Raw genomic sequence first — 15,956 nt, 5'->3', positions numbered from 1 at the left:
TTTGTGGACCGCTTTCCGCGCAAACCAGGTACTTCCAACAACCATTTCGTGTGACCCTGCTAATTGAATAATCCGCAATCCGTTATCATTTGTTTTTTCGTGTAAGCTATGGGAGCCAACGTATCGCCTGAATACTGGCTCCTTCCCTACTTGGCTGTTAAAATCCCCAAGTATGATTTTGATATCATATCTGGGACAGGCTTTGAGGGTTCTTTCTACTGCCTCGTAGAAGGTATCCTTCTCCGACTCTGCAGTCTCCTCTGTAGGGGCGTGAACGTTTATGAGGCTTATATTTCTAAACTTGCCTCGCAAGCGCAGAGTGCATAGCCGTTCGCTTATGTTTTCAAAGCCGATAACAGCAGGTTTCATTTTTTGGCTGACTAAGAAACCTACTCCGAGCACATGGTTTATTGGATGACCGCTATAATATATGGTGTAGTGGCTCTTCTCCAGGAAACCGGTCCCTGTCCATCGCATCTCTTGCAACGCTGTTATATCAGCCCTATATTGGGACAGGGTATCGGCTAGCTGCTCATCAGCTTTATCTCTGTACAGGGAGCGCACGTTCCATGAGAAAATGCGCAAATCGTTATTCCGTTGTCGTTGCCGGGTCCGTCGTTTTAAAATCCGTCCTGTCCGAGGCTCCTGTTGTGGCTTCGTAACAAGTTGTTTTCCGTGTAGGGTTGTCAGCCCAACCCAACCCCGAACCTGGAGGACCAGTTGGTACAATTTGTCCCGTTTTTAGGCGCGGGAGACTCGCCTTGATCTTTCTCCGTCTGCAGCTTTTCGTTAAGAAAGAGCTCCCAGCGGTCACCACGTGGAGGTGGAGATAGAGTTTGGTAGTAGAGCTGTTGGTGTTGGTTCAGCAGGCATTTCCCAGGTTTTATGCTCCATCGTGGGTACCAATCCACGTTTCGCCCCGGGACCTATACTACTCTTTGACCACCATAATATCATATTCTGAGAAAAAACCCCTTCGCCTGCTTTACGTGAAACTTTAAAAAGAAGTAAGTATCTTTGGTAATATTAATAACCTGCATGAAAAGTTTTTTGGTACTGTAAGCTGCTAGTAATAGTGTTCAACTCAAATTGGAAAAGGGCGGAAGGCGGAAAACTTCAGTTGTGCTACAATTGTTTTTACTTCTCTTCCAATATAGTCCGCATGGGCTGATTAATATGATGTTGCCGAAGAGTTCTGAATAAAGCTAACAGAAATTATAAAAGTATACTCTCTGTTCAATATGTATAACGGCTGTGTATGCTTTCTTTATCCCCCATTTATCTGTTGCATAATTTCGGAGGACATTCACCCGTTCGCTAGATTTGTAGAACTGCATGAATTCCATGGTGAGGTTATATTACTTACGACTATTCAATAACAATCCTATGACCTTTGATTCCGATTCCCACATGAAACTTCACTTGATATTGCCAATATTTAGCACTTTCTCCATATCTGACTGCCTTACACTAGATACTTTTATATGATACTCAAATATCAAGGTGGATGATGTGTTTCTACCCACAGTTATAATAGGAAAGGCAGAGCGCACAGACTTCACGAAGCGAAAGCCACTGGAGTGGAGATAAGAGCGTGAGCACAGTAGTAAAGATACTACCATATTAGATATTATATTAAGTGGGGCATATTACAGAGCTCTGAACATACAGTTAAAAAAAGACAAGATTTGGCTTGGAGTATGCTCTGCTACAGCGTCTTGAAAACATAGATCGAAAAGAATCGATTTGAGAAGAGCACCGGGTGTATTTTGGGAAATGCAAACTGGACTCGACAAGTGGGGAGCTTTATCAAAAAGATACGAGAGTTCGGAATAACCCTTCAGTTGGTTAACGGTCAGTGAAGTAATCCAGTCTCATAGTAGTGAAGTTAATCATTTGAAATAATTCTTCAGCCATACGACATCGACTGATTGAGTGCAGTTTGTGACTTCTTCGCAGGAAGAAACGTAGTTTTAATTACCAAGTTCGGACCTTCTAAAGCAGAGAATTGTGTGACGTGCGTTTTGTAATTTGAAGTGCTATAACTTGAAGTTATATTGAGACTTTGAAAGCACTGTGTTTAGCTTATTCCGGTTCGCTCTGACCAATTGAACATTGACCCATTGTGTGTACATTTTATGCTTGTTCAGAGTTACTCGCAATTCGCAGGTTCGAAAAATAAACAATTGTCGTCTGTGTGTGCTCTTGAGAAGCATTGGTTGAAAGGCAACAATTCGCATCACTTTGGCTAGCGGGAATCCAAACACCCTAAAAAAGTAGAAATTACCGATCAAACACTGAGTTGACATACAGGTAAGTCGAGTTTAAAACTTTTGCAAATATGCACAACATATGCCTTGTGTTGGTTTTTTCCATTTCAAATCTTACCACTTTGGATTTTGTCGCTTCGATGAATGTTTGACTGGTTGCAAGTGGTCCATGATGTGTTAATCTCTCAGATCTCCTAAAACAGATAAACGTTGACCTTCAGGTTCGTTCCATTCGCGTCGAGACAATGATGTGGGCGCTCGAACTAAGATGTATGCACCCGAATTATTCAAATTGCCCCTACTCCAAACAATTCCACTGATGAATATCTTTTCTCAATTGAAACTGAATATTTTATATCTTCGTGAATGGTATCCTTCTTTTTTGCTAATAACTTCTGTGAATAAATTGTCCGTTCCTTAATAGTTTTATAAGTATTGGAATTTCACTGGGCATTTGCATATATTACGCCTTAACGAACAAGCCAAACTTATTTTTTTTAACGAATCTGTGATACATTTAAAAGCATTGCTCTCGGTTCACAAAGAATCTATCCTCATAAATCTAATTAATTAATCTTGCCAACTGAGTGGTTCTACAATGCAAATCTCATAATTAAGTAAATATTGCACAAGTCAACCATGGCAGGCAGGCATGGATTTATCGCTGCTTGAAGTAGTCGTGAAATGAGGAAATCGGTTACATTGGATTATGCAAGAGTTGGTCCTGTCCCGTCCATTGGAGTGTTACATGCGAAAGAAATGCATTCACAGCCTATTATGGCAATGCATGAACTATACTTTATACCCGAGTGGTTGAACCAGTGTGAATATGACTCCATTGAACCGGCATGCCCGGCTGAGCATTATCCACTTTCATTCGATAGTTTCGAGAATGAATGCACATCGAAGCTAGAAAAAGGCGGAAATCATTCAATATACTGAGATTTACGCAATGTTATTTGATTGCGCCATGGAAGGCTTTCCAATTGAAACGGATTTACTTGTATCTGGTCGTGGTGTGGCCAGTTTTTGTCAGTGTCACATTGAAGTATTTTTGTTTCGTGGTTTAACATTTCACATTTATACGAGGATGAATATTAAACTGGAAAGGTTGAAAGAAGTTTGGTTTTAATTCAAAAGTTTTAATATGAACATTGGAAAAATTTAGAGAACACGTGAGAAGCTTATTCTTCTTAAAAAACCCAATACGTTGGTTTACGGTAATTCATATATTCCATACTACCAAGTAGTTCATGAATAAGGTTGATGGAAAATTAACAACGATGTAAAAGGGTCGGTTTTCGCCCAAATGAAGTAGTTTCAACTTAATAACTTTCTTACGAGTTGGTTTACAACGGAATTTTACTCTCTCATGCATTAAAAAATTTTATCGTGCTTCTTAGGCAACGCAATCATTTAATTTCGCCTTCACCTTGAAGGTTAAATACTCCATTGCATGTAAAGAGGTATTTCAACCATTGAGTTCTATTCATTACATCTAACATCTAACCTTCCAGAGCTATACCGACATAATCGTATCCTAGTCGCAGTCCTATGACTTTTTGTCATTTACACCTGCTGCTGTGTAATAGGACTAAACTAATTTATGTATTATATTCAGATACATGTACAACCTATTTCACAGCTAGCATTCACTTGCATTGATACAATGATTCCTGTATTCTTCGCATAAACAGTATGTGGACAGGCATGTATGTGGGCAATTAAAAGATATGGAAATTACCTCTAACATCTAATTCGGATGAATTTGCTACCACATAAAACTTAATTGAAATCTAAAACTTTTCGATTGTGGATTAGTATTTGGCGTTGGCGTTGGCGTTTATTTAATCGTCTATATGTGTACATCCCTTTCGCAAAGAGTTTTTTTTGTAATATTGTTAAACATAACCATTCATTATTACATTGCGGAAAATTCCGTGGTATTTCGATATTAAATTTAGGTATATATATGGTTGAGTTGCCCACGGTAAATTTACGTTCACGCTGACTGAGTCGCAATTAAATTCACAATTCAGGTCCAAATTAAAACGAAAGATTTAAGCGAGTAACTTTTATTTCATTGTAAAAGTTTTTTTTTTTATACATTGCCGTATTTTCTGTCATTTTAGCGGTGAGTATTGTTTTTGGTATTTAATGAATTTGTGCGTTAAAAATGGTTTATAGTTTTTCGCAATTAGGGGTGCATAGCTTAAGCTGTATGATGCATTAGGACGTGGTGAATAAAAAATGCATAGTATGAGTATTTTCACCAAACTATCAATGTTTAAAATGCATTCCTTAATACGTATAAGGGGTTATTTTTTGATTATCATTATGTTCTTTTATTGGGCGCATCGTAAATGCAGCCTAAGAAAAGGACACACTTTGATTTTTTAATTCAGAATCGTTCCTTCTGTGAAAAAATATGTAGAAATTGGGCTATCAAGCACTTTAGTATGATACTGACATTCAGTCTTAACATACAGAAATTTGGTCAAAACTTGGACAATTTTGGCCTATCATAACTCTGTTAGTAATAGCGCGATTTCCACCAAACTTATTGGTATCATGCTCATGGCCCCCAGGCAATTTCTAAAAAATGTAGTTATAATAAATATGGTTATATACTTAATTTATTCTGGTATAGATATGGAAAGTACTTTGAAGCCTAGATACCATGTGCATGGACTACCAATATTTGGATTGGCTAGTTACTGAGAACGGGTCCTTAAAGTAAATGTCCCTTTCCGGAACCCCAAATGTTGCTAACTGCATACGAGGGGATTCACAGATCCCACCTTTTTTTTTTTTTTTTTTGAGGAGGTGGAAATCGTCAAAAGACACTGGCCCGGACACGCCAGCGTGTGGGATTCTTACCCACTAAAACCACCCCCCACTCCCTCCAAGCCCCGTGGAACCACCGTATGGTATTACATCACAGGGCGGAGTCAGCTCATTTTAGCTTCGTCCCCTTTCGTCTCTACGCGACGTACGTAACCGCGCTTTTCTGATCTCCTCTGCCTTTCGCAGTTTGTTCTGGATAGATACGACCATGGAGTTGATCGCATCCCAGTCTTCCTGACGTGTTAGCAGTCTTCGCACCAGATTCTCTGGCACAAGCACCTCTCCTAGAGTCTCCTCTAGGCTCTTCCTTTCCTCCACAAACCTTGGACAGTGGAAGAATACATGCTCTGGGTCCTCTGGGACTCCATCGCAGTTTGGACAATGGGGTGAGGTATCCAGTTTAAACCTGAACAGGTACTGGCGATATCCTCCATGCCCCGTGAGAAACTGGGTAAGATTATAATTAATCTCACCGTGTCGTCTCTCCAACCACTCCTTGATGGCAGGGATGAGCCTGCGTGTCCACCGACCCTTTCCCGAGCGTTCCCAACGCTCTTGCCATCTATTTAACGATCTCTCCCTTTCGGCGTTCTTCGTCTGCGATAAAGGAGAGGTAGACTTCGCATTATATATATTCGTCATCTCGTCTGCCAAGATGTCAATGGGCATCATTCCAGAAATGACGAATGCTGCATCATCTGAGACAGTCCTGAATGCCGAGCACACTCTTAGGGCTGTTCTTCTGTAGACTGAACTCAGTTTGTTACCGTTAAATGTAACCTGCAATGCCTTTCCCCAAACTGGAGCTGCATAGAGCAGGATCGAACTCACTACCCTCGCTATAAGCAACCTGGAAGCATGCCGTGGCCCTCCCACGTTCGGCATCATTCTTGCCAGGGCCACACTCGCAGTGGATGCTTTGTTATAGATATACTGCACATGTGCTTTATAGCTAAGCTTCCCATCTATCATCACTCCCAAGTATTTGATCGCAGGCTTAGAAGTGATGATATGATTCCCAATTTGAATACGGGCAAAATTTCTTTTACGGCGCTTGGTGATAAGGACCGCTTCCGTTTTTTCCTCCGCAAGTGTCAGACCAAAACTCTCAAGCCAACCCTTAACAGCACTGATCGCTTCGTATGAGTATAACTCAGCATCTTCGAGATGCTTTGCGACAACAACCAGCGCTATATCATCGGCGTAGCCCACCACCGTGGCTTCCTCCGGAAGGGGAAGATTAAGAACATCGTTGTACATGATGTTCCACAGCAGTGGGCCCAGTACGGAGCCCTGTGGGACACCCGCGGAGACAACATACTCTTGGGGTCCGTCATCGGTGTCATACCAAAGCCTCCGTTCTTGTAAATAGCTGTTGATAATAGCTGCAAGATAAGCGGGAATACCAATCTTCGCCAGAGATTCCCGTATTAGGTTCCAATTGGCCGAATTGAATGCATTTTTCACGTCCAGGGTTACTACCACGCAATATTTGCTGGTACTACCCTTTCCGTGAATTGCATCTTCGGCCAAGCCAGTAACCAATTTGATGGCATCAATGGTTGATCTGACTTTTCGGAACCCATACTGCCGATCTGAAAGGCCGCCTTGGCTCTCAACAACCGGGAGTAATCTATTATAGATTACCCGCTCTAACATTTTCCCCACCGTGTCCAAAAGACATATGGGTCGGTATGACGATGGTTCACCTGGAGGTTTACCAGGCTTAGGCAGAAGTACCAACTTCTGTCGCTTCCAAGCCGCCGGAAATATTCCTTCGGACATGCACGCTTCAAACAGCTCAGCGAACATGTCCGGCCTGGATTTCACGGCAAGCTTAAGGGCCTTATTCGGCACTCCGTCCAGGCCCGGCGCTTTATTGTCTCCTATTCTGTTGCAGATCTCCAGCAGCTCGTCTCTGGTGACTGGAGGAATTGCCGCCACATTCAGAGGTGGTGGGAATATGTCGGTGCTCTCCTCTTGCTGGGGGAATATGATCTGCGGAGAGGAGCGGCTTCTGAATCGTCCCATCACTATTCTATAAGCACTCCCCCACGGGCTGATGTCCGCTTCTGAGCAGACCTCCTTAAAGCATTTTGTCTTGCTTCGCTGGATGGCGAGTTTGAGGGTTTTGCAGGCTGCCTTATAGGCGCACTCTTTCTGCCCCTGATCGACTCTACCTACCGCCCTCTGAGCCGCTCTTCTGGCTCGGTGGCAGGCTGATCGAAGACCGGTCAGTTCATCATTCCACCAGTAGTTTGGTCTTCTACTGGGGAATGAGCACCTCCTAGGCATAGACGCGTCACTTGCTTTGGCGATGCATTGAGCATGTGACGCGTCTATGCCTTCTGAAATAATAGATGTGACAGACAGACCAGACAGATAGACGGACGGTCAGATAGTAAACCGACTTGAAGACAAAACAATATTGACAAAAATTCTCAGCAGACAATATATTGATAAATGAACGATGACAGCATATATATCAATATTTGCTTAGTATTTTTTTCGCACATGATCAATACTTCTATCAATATTTTCGTCAATCTTTATGTTTTGTCCACTAATATCATGTAGTCTTTAAATAATAAACAAGTAGAAAAATAAACAGGAAGAGGACAGGCTTTCGTGAAATGATAGGAAATTGTTTTAAGTGACGAAAGTAGCTAATAATTCATATGAATCAGCAAAAAGTTGATTGTGGTTACGACTGAGCCTTGCATAAAGCACCAGGACACTGATATGAGAGAAGGTTTTGAGAGTCGGAAGTAGAAGTAGTAACACTGGTGGGACTCTATCAGGGTCATAGGGAGAAAAACTACATGTCGGTGCGGAAGTTATAAATCAAGGTCCTTATATTACATTAAGGTCATTTGGAAAATAAATTTATGAGAGTAGCCACCAGAAGTTCCTGCCATTTTATTTACTTTCCACTGGATTGACATTAGTCTGGGGTACAGACCACTTTTAAAAAAAATATAAGCAGAATAATGCAGTAGTTTAATACCTTTCGAAAAATACCTCCAATTGGTCTCCAACTCCCAAAAGCAAAAATGGAATTGTAATGGGTTATTATTATTCTGTTAAGGGGAAATCGCACCACGTATTTAAAGAACTATTGTGCCCCTTTTGCTTGGTATAGTTTACCTGTTAATCATAGTATCTCAAGCAAGTCTATAACCGTTAGGAATTTTAGTATATTGCTTACTTCCAGATCTTTCAACTTTGCATCTGGTATTAAGTGTTCTCCCAGATACCTCGACCTACTTTGCACAAGTGCCGGGCACTGTCCCAGAACGTGTATAGAGGTTTCATCACACTCTGCACAGAACCTGCAGACAGTGTCCGTAGATATCCTTAGTTTCCCTAGGTGATAGTTTAGCTGATAGTGGCTAGTGAAAATTCCCACTATGATTCAGAGGTTCGTTTTGGTGAGGTTTAAGCAACCCTTTTTGCGCTTGAATTCGTATCCTCCAATAAGCAACCTGGACGGCTCCATTCCCGGTGGGCCCGCCCAGTATAGTTCCCTCAATGGGTTATTGATAATACTCTTTGTAAAAGTAAAACCGGGGTAGTCATTCGAGGTGAAAATACGCAAGAGATGGGCGTCTTATCACAAAGAACTCGTCAACCCCTCGCATGCAACTCAATCGCCAATTATAGTGGAGCATATCAACAATTGTGTCCGGATGGCTTAAGAGGTTAGAGCGCTGGGCTCTCGTAGCGGAAGGTCGGGATTCAAATCTTCACTGGTGGCAGACGGACTTCTTATTGTGACTGGATGTCGGATATCAGACGACTCTGCTGTGAATGAGTACTTGAGTCAAATCAGGGTAATAATCTCGGGCTAGTACACTGTGTACGATCTTGAATGAAGTGCTCTAGCACACTTCAAGGCCTTGATCCAATACGGACTGCTCCGCCAACGATTATTATTATATTATTATTATATCAGCATATATTCGAGCATAATGGGAAGATTTCCAACATTGGAAGAAATAGAGTCAGCCATCAAGTGTCAAAAAGTAAATAAGGCACCGGGCCCAGGTGGGATTCACGCTGAACTTGTCAAATCAATTGACCAGCTATTTACGGCAGGTGGATGGAAAGACTGGGAATACAACATCGACGTCCATTAAATATTCATAGACTTTAAGTAGGCATAGGACAGTATTGATTGAAATGTACCGTCCAAAGTGGTTGACTTGAAAATTCCAATAAAACTTTTAAGTCTTACCAGAATGACAATGACCCACTCAATAGCGCAGGTCAGAATCAAAAATAGCGAAACAGATGTGCTTTAAGCCAACGTCGGGTTATAGCACGTAAATGGCACTGAAGCGGGTTATATGAAAGTTGCCTCTGGACGCAAAAGGCAAGTTGCTCTGTAAGTTCGGCAAAATCATTGCACATGCGGACGATATAGACATCATGGCGAAATTTTTTACATTAACAGAGAACATACGAATTAACGAAAAGAAGACGAAAATTATATCGCAGACGAGAAGAATTACGTCCACTAGACAAAATATAATGATTGATGAATACAACCTGGAAAACGTAGGCAACTTTATGTACTTTGCTGTACAACCGATGAAAAGCCGAAATGAAATGAACGAAATAAAATGCCGAATTGAGCTCTCATACAAGGCCTTCTTCTCAATTCTGCCGACTTTAAAAGCCAGTTACATATACAGGGAAGCAAAGCTCCGAGCATATAAATCGATAGGCAGACCTGGGCTATTCTAAGGATGTAAAACATGGACCTTAACTTCGAGAGGAAGGCCCTGAGGAGAATAATAGAAGCTAAGCGAAAGAACGGCGAACGCAAATCAGATACAATCTTGAGTTATATCAAATAATGATCTCGAAGTTCCAAAATAATGAAACTTCAGAAGCTGCAATAGGTTGCCAACGATCAACGTAAGGACGACACTCGGAAACCTAAAAGCGTATTGGAAGGGAGAACAGAAGGACGAAAACCAATGAAAAAGACCCCAGAGTGCTTGACAGATTCTGCTGACAAAGACAGCGCATTACTGCTTGGATTTCAAAATTGGAGGAAGCTACCGGCGGATCGAGAAAGCTGAAGAAGAAAATCTTGAAATAGGCTATAAAGCCTCGACAACGGGGACGATAACAATTTCAAGAAGGTTTAGAAGTGTGCAAAAGACTGAAGGTCTATGTCAGTCATTTAAAAGTGTTGATAGTTCAAATAAATTTCAGGCAGATATATGATATTCATCGAAACGTGTTATACCAAAGTAGCTCTCGATTGCGTATAAGGATGCCCTGTTAACACAAAGAATACTGTAACGTAAATAAATTGTAGCTTTTGATACGCTCACTGATATTTGCTAAGGAAGGATATATTCCGTGTGCAAAAAAAGACTGTTGTGGATGTTATAGGCGCACAAACATGCTCAGAACGGATTTGTAACTGGTCAGACGTTTTTTCGCCGAATCAAGTTTTCCGTCCACCCTCAGATCAAGGAGACTATAATAGGAGGAGCAACTTCAGCGGCAAAGGGGCACGGAATCTCATTGTGCACCTTTTGGCTAGGGACGAGGTGTGTAAGTGGGATTCGTGTGTTGATGCCACCTAGATGGGTTTCTCGTGTTTGTTTCTTCATCTTGTCCTATCATGAAACGATGCATCGGAAAGGTTGATCTTGGATGCATCTGCTTATTTCCTCTTCACTTCCTAGTAGAGCAAAAATGCATCTATTGTCGCAAATGTTGAGGGTTTTTTGAGATATGAGGGTTCCTATGTCCACATCCACTTGATGTTGGACCGCATATTTGCTTCCATGAAGATTCCTAAAGCATCCTTCGCTCAGTGATTCCATTCAGATCCACTACCATTAATTCGAAATGAATCTTTAAGGAGGCTCTGTTTTTGGTTACCGCTGGTGTGTGCGAAGGCTTAAACACCTGTGCAATATCTATTGCTATGACAGATGCTGCCATGTGCTCGCTGCAACTTGCAGCAATGTGTTCGCAAAGACGTGGATGCACACCAATGTGCTGCATCACATACCCGGCACAAACCTCAGGGCTTGTGCGCGGAAATTTGCTCGCGCAATTCCCGTCGCTGCCGAACGTGTGCAAGACTATTCGGCCTTCATAAAGTTTCCAAGAATGTGCTGGGAGTTGAATCTCCTGTGTATAGTTTCCTTGCCTCAGATGTATAGCCCTCGCTCTTCAAGCACAATTTTGAAATCAAAATAAATTCTACAGAACTTTTCTGGGGGCGAATACACTTTCAGAGGGCCAATGTTTCTCAACGTGCGTCATGCATAAACCTCTTTTGATTCGTCGCCCTAAATCTAGCTATAGGATGGTATTGCTGCTAAACCGGATTGTATAGGATAACACTCACTTTTTTATAAAGAAGAAAAGACTTTCTTTAATGCGTACATTGTGATTATCGAAGCGCAAACATATCGTCTTGCATGAAACATCCGAACATCCGAAAAGAGAAAGAACTAAAAACCGGGGGCGCACGGCATAGTATCTTAGTGCAGTGGTGCATTCTCTCTATTACTTCAACCCTACAAAGAAAGAGAAATGTTTCTTACCATTCTCCTACGTTTGTATCCACAAAACTAAAGAAATGTGAAGTGCTAGAGATTTTTATTTACCAGTTTTCAAATGCTAGTTTCTTCCTTACAACCATGGTAGACAGATCGGTAATCACACGTCGAAAACGAAAAGAATTTTTATTTACATAAATGTTTCCAAAAGATCGAAAAACAAAACCTTTAAGTTTCCAGCCGAAAGACCCGTATTGCAGATATCTCAAGGAGGCTCCATTGCGTAACCTAAATTTTGAAATACCAACGAAGTTCAAGGTAACAAAATTTACAGTGCCTGGACGTACCTTTAGAAGGATCTAAAAGGCTTACATATTCACAAGAATGACCATGGTATGGTACACGGGAAAGTGACCCAAAAATTTAGTCCGCCAGGATCTATGGCACCTACCTTTTTTTTTGTTTGGGAGTAGGGTAGGTGAATGCGTTTACGCACAGAGTGTTGGACTCCCGCAACAGCACGCTGGCGGACTACCAACTAAACACCTCCCTGTCATCAGAGAACTAGCCTGGAACCGTTTGACACATTACTTCCGGCTAGCCCTCCCGCTCTCCCGGCTTTGGGAGCCTTCGAGTCAGGGAATTCCTTTCATCAACGGGAGGGGAGGGGAGGAAGGGAGTTGTTAGTTCAGGGAACCCCTTACCGTCCGATCCCTCTGCCGGTTGAGTTCAATCTTCTTCAGGAGATCGCGCCTTCCCAACCCTGTGCAGGTAAGACTGAAAACCTCCATGCCCACTTAGAAGTTGGGTAAGGAAGTAATCAATCTCACCGTGCTTTCTGTTCAACCATGGGTCTAATTTGTCGATGAGCCGCGCAGTCCACTTGCCCCTTGGCTCATTTTGCCATGAAAGTTGCCACTCGTTAAGGGTGCATTGACGTTCTTCACGGACAACCACTTCTCTTAAGTTTTCGCCCTTACGGCGATAGATAGCTTTGCGCTCCTTGGCAAGGAGGCCAACGGGGATCACTCCCGCAATCACCATCACAGCCGGTTCGGAGACGGTGCGATAAGCAGACGCCACTCGCAAAGCTCCTCGCCTCTGCACTTGAGCGAGGCGTTTACGATGCACCTCCTTGTCAAGGGTATCAGCCCATACCTCCGCACCATAGAGAAGGACGGACTGCGTTGCTCCCATGAGGAGACGTCTCCTAGTTGATATAGGGCCGCCGACATTCGCCATTAGCCGACTCAAGGCCGCGACTCCTGCTGCAGCCCTGCCCGCGGCTGCTTTGATTTGCTCGAATAAGCTCATCTTCGAATCGAGCATTAAACCAAGGTATTTAATCGCTGGTTTTGACTCTATAGTCAACTCGCCGATCGATATGGGACGCAAGGTCGGGATTCTCCTTCTGGTCAGCATGACTACTTCGGTTTTTTCCAGCGCAAGGTTGAAACCGTGAGCAGTCATCCATCCGCTTACCCGTCGCATCAATATGCCAAGTCTGCTTTGCGCCTGTTCAACAGTGCGTCCGGCAAGAAGTGCCGCGACGTCGTCTGCATAACCGACCAGGCGCAACTTTTCGGGCACATCGAGTCTCAGCAGACTATCGTAGGAAGCGTTCCAGAGGTCCGGCCCTAGGATGGATCCCTGCGCTACTCCCGACGTGACTTCCATCCTCCTCTGGCCCTCTAACGTCTCACAGAACAGGGAGCGGTCTTTCAGATAATCCCTCAATATCCACAAGAGATAGCTTGGTACGTGAAAGGAGTTCCTAGTGTGCCTAGCATATCTGTCCATCTTACGGAATTGAAGGCATTTCTGCCATCAAGCGTTATGAGGAGCACTATCCGTCGAGATCGGCGGCTGTGTGCCCTGGCTCGATTAAACGCATCTACGACCTCCATAACAGCATCCACTGTAGATTTCCCTGTTCTAAATCCGAACTGCCTTGCGGAGAAGTCCCCGGCAGCACGAATCGCTTCAGCGAGTCTACCCCTGATGAGCTTCTCGAGCACTTTTCCGGCCGTGTCAAGCATACACAGCGGTCGGTATGCAGACGGGAGCTCCGGGTCTCCTTTACCCTTACTGATCAATGCGAGTCTGGCCACTTTCCAGCGACAAGGAAAAATGTCCTCCTTCAAGCACGCGTTGAACACTTCCAGCAGCAATTCTGGCCGTTGGCGGAACACCAGTTTGTAAACTTTCGCCGGGATGCCATCAGGACCTGGCGCCTTCCTGTTTTTCGCAGTGAGAACCGCTTCTTCGAGTTTTCCCATTGTGAAAAGGGGGCAATCCACGACGCTTTCCGCGCTATTTACATCAACCCGTACAGGGTGCCTGGGGAACAATGCCCGCACAATGCAGTCCATCTGGTCGGTGTTCAATATGCAGGGCTTCCGCAGAGCCCCGATTTTCCGAGTGACAAGCTTATAGCCAAGTCCCCACGGATCATTATTCACTTCATTAACAAGATTTTGCCAGCCGCGAACTTTGCTTTTATTTATAGCGCTGCGGAGTCTCTTTTTTGCTGATCTATATTGTGCCTTTATGGCACATGCCTCCTCGTTGGCGTACAAACGTTGTGCCAAACGGCGGAGCTTATGACACTCCTTCCGTAGGTCGGCGATTTCCGCCGTCCACCAGTACATAGAAGGCTTGTCCCGCCTGGGGCCTCTCCGGGGCATGAAAGCCTCACACGCCGTCGTTATCAGATTCATCACTGAATTTACGACGGTGTCAGCTGCGACACCACCACCCCCCGGAGTGCCCCCCAGCGCGGCCCTACCTGCTCCAAGAGCTTCGACGAACCTTCCGATGTTTACCCTCGCGACATTCCACATGCAAGGGGAACGTCGTGTTGGTACTCGCCGGCAAGTAGCGTCAAACACTTCGAATGCGATGTACTGATGATCACTTGCCGAGAAATCTTCTAGGACTCGCCACCCGTCCACCGATGATGCCAGAGATTCCGACGCAAAAGTGATGTCAGGAATGCTTCCTTCACAACCTGGGCGCCGAAACGTTGGCGTGGATCCGGTGTTTAAAATTACGAGCCCGATTCTCGCCGCCATTTCCAGAATCCGTTTCCCTCTGGAGTCTGATTGAGGCATGCCCCATTCAAGAGCCCTGGCATTAAAATCACCGCCAACCAGGATTCGTCCCTCCGTGCTCGAAACGGCGTCCTCCAGAGCATCAAGCCGGCGCTGAAAGTCCGGAATCGACTCATTCGGCGTCAGGTAAACGCAAAAAAAACGTTATCCCAAAACACCGGATCCAGACAAATCCGTCCCCCCGGCCTTCGGCAAGAACACGAAGTCGAACGTCGTCCCGAACCCAGATGGCAGCGGTGCCCGATAAGTCGAGATACCATGAGGACGGGTCCTTGTTTCGGTATTGCTCGCTAATCAGCACTAGATCAGCATTTACTTCCGCAGCGAACTGTGCTAGCAACTGGTGAGCAGTGTGTGCGACGCTTTCGCCAGACGCGCCACGATCCCTGCAGAGAACACAACTCTCGCTTTCCTTGCAAGTCTTCGCTTGATGACCCGCTTGGCTGCATCTCCGGCATGCTGTCCTCCTGTCCGGACCCTTGCAAGCTGCTGACGTGTGTCCATAGTCCAGACACCTGTAGCACTTGGTGGGGACTATCCGCATTCGTACCCTGCATACTACCCATCCGATTTTGATTCTCCCGCTGTTAAGGAGTTTCCTCGCATATTGCTCGGGGACTTCCACCACCGCCAGCTTTTGGCCTCGAGCATTTACAGAGGTAATACCTTCAGAAGGATCTAAAAGGCTTACATATTCACAAGAATGACCATGGTATGGTACACGGGAAAGGGACCCAAAATTTTAGTCTTCCAGCATCTATGGTACCTACCTTATTGATCTATCCAAAAGTCCCCCCTCCACACAGAATTCAGTGGTTTGCAAACACGTAGCTGCTTCAACCTGCACCACTTTTAGGCTTCCACCACTTCTAGGCTTCTCTTGTGATTCACCATAATCAATCCGGACGTATGGTCTAAACCTTTTCCTTTACTGTATAGCCTTGATGTTTTGCAAGGAGTTCACTCTTGGTCGTCAGTAGTTGAAGACGAAGAAAAAAGGTTGACAGTGCTGTGTTTTCAGTAATTATTCAATTAATGATTTGCAAACACGTTGAAGATAGTTTCTTGATTTATCCAAACGCCACATGCCAGCGGTGAACTAATGATGTCTAATATTTCCTCTGTGTCCCACTTCGCCCGGCGCACTGGTAACTGTTGAATAATACTATATCGATATGATGTAAATCGAT

At 44.1% G+C, this 15,956-nt stretch overlaps 1 protein-coding gene across 2 annotated transcripts in view; it reads left to right on the top strand.

Annotated features, from left to right (window-relative positions):
• Positions 1-1,567: 1,567 nt before the first annotated feature.
• LOC119646233 (putative fatty acyl-CoA reductase CG5065) overlaps positions 1,568-15,956 on the top strand; it is a 62,785-nt gene continuing 48,396 nt past the window's right edge. The window contains exon 1 of one of the 2 annotated variants that reach the window (XM_038046623.1): positions 1,568-2,313. The gene's annotated coding sequence lies outside the window, so the exon portion shown is untranslated. The remainder of the gene's footprint in view (positions 2,314-15,956) is intronic. The other variant, XM_038046622.1, reaches the window with a different exon arrangement.

The sequence above is a fragment of the Hermetia illucens genome, chromosome 1 (genome assembly GCF_905115235.1).
Source record: "Hermetia illucens chromosome 1, iHerIll2.2.curated.20191125, whole genome shotgun sequence".
NCBI lineage: Eukaryota > Metazoa > Arthropoda > Insecta > Diptera > Stratiomyidae > Hermetia > Hermetia illucens.
The sequence above is the reverse complement of the archived record's forward strand: the minus strand, read 5'-3'. Positions and strand labels throughout refer to the sequence as shown.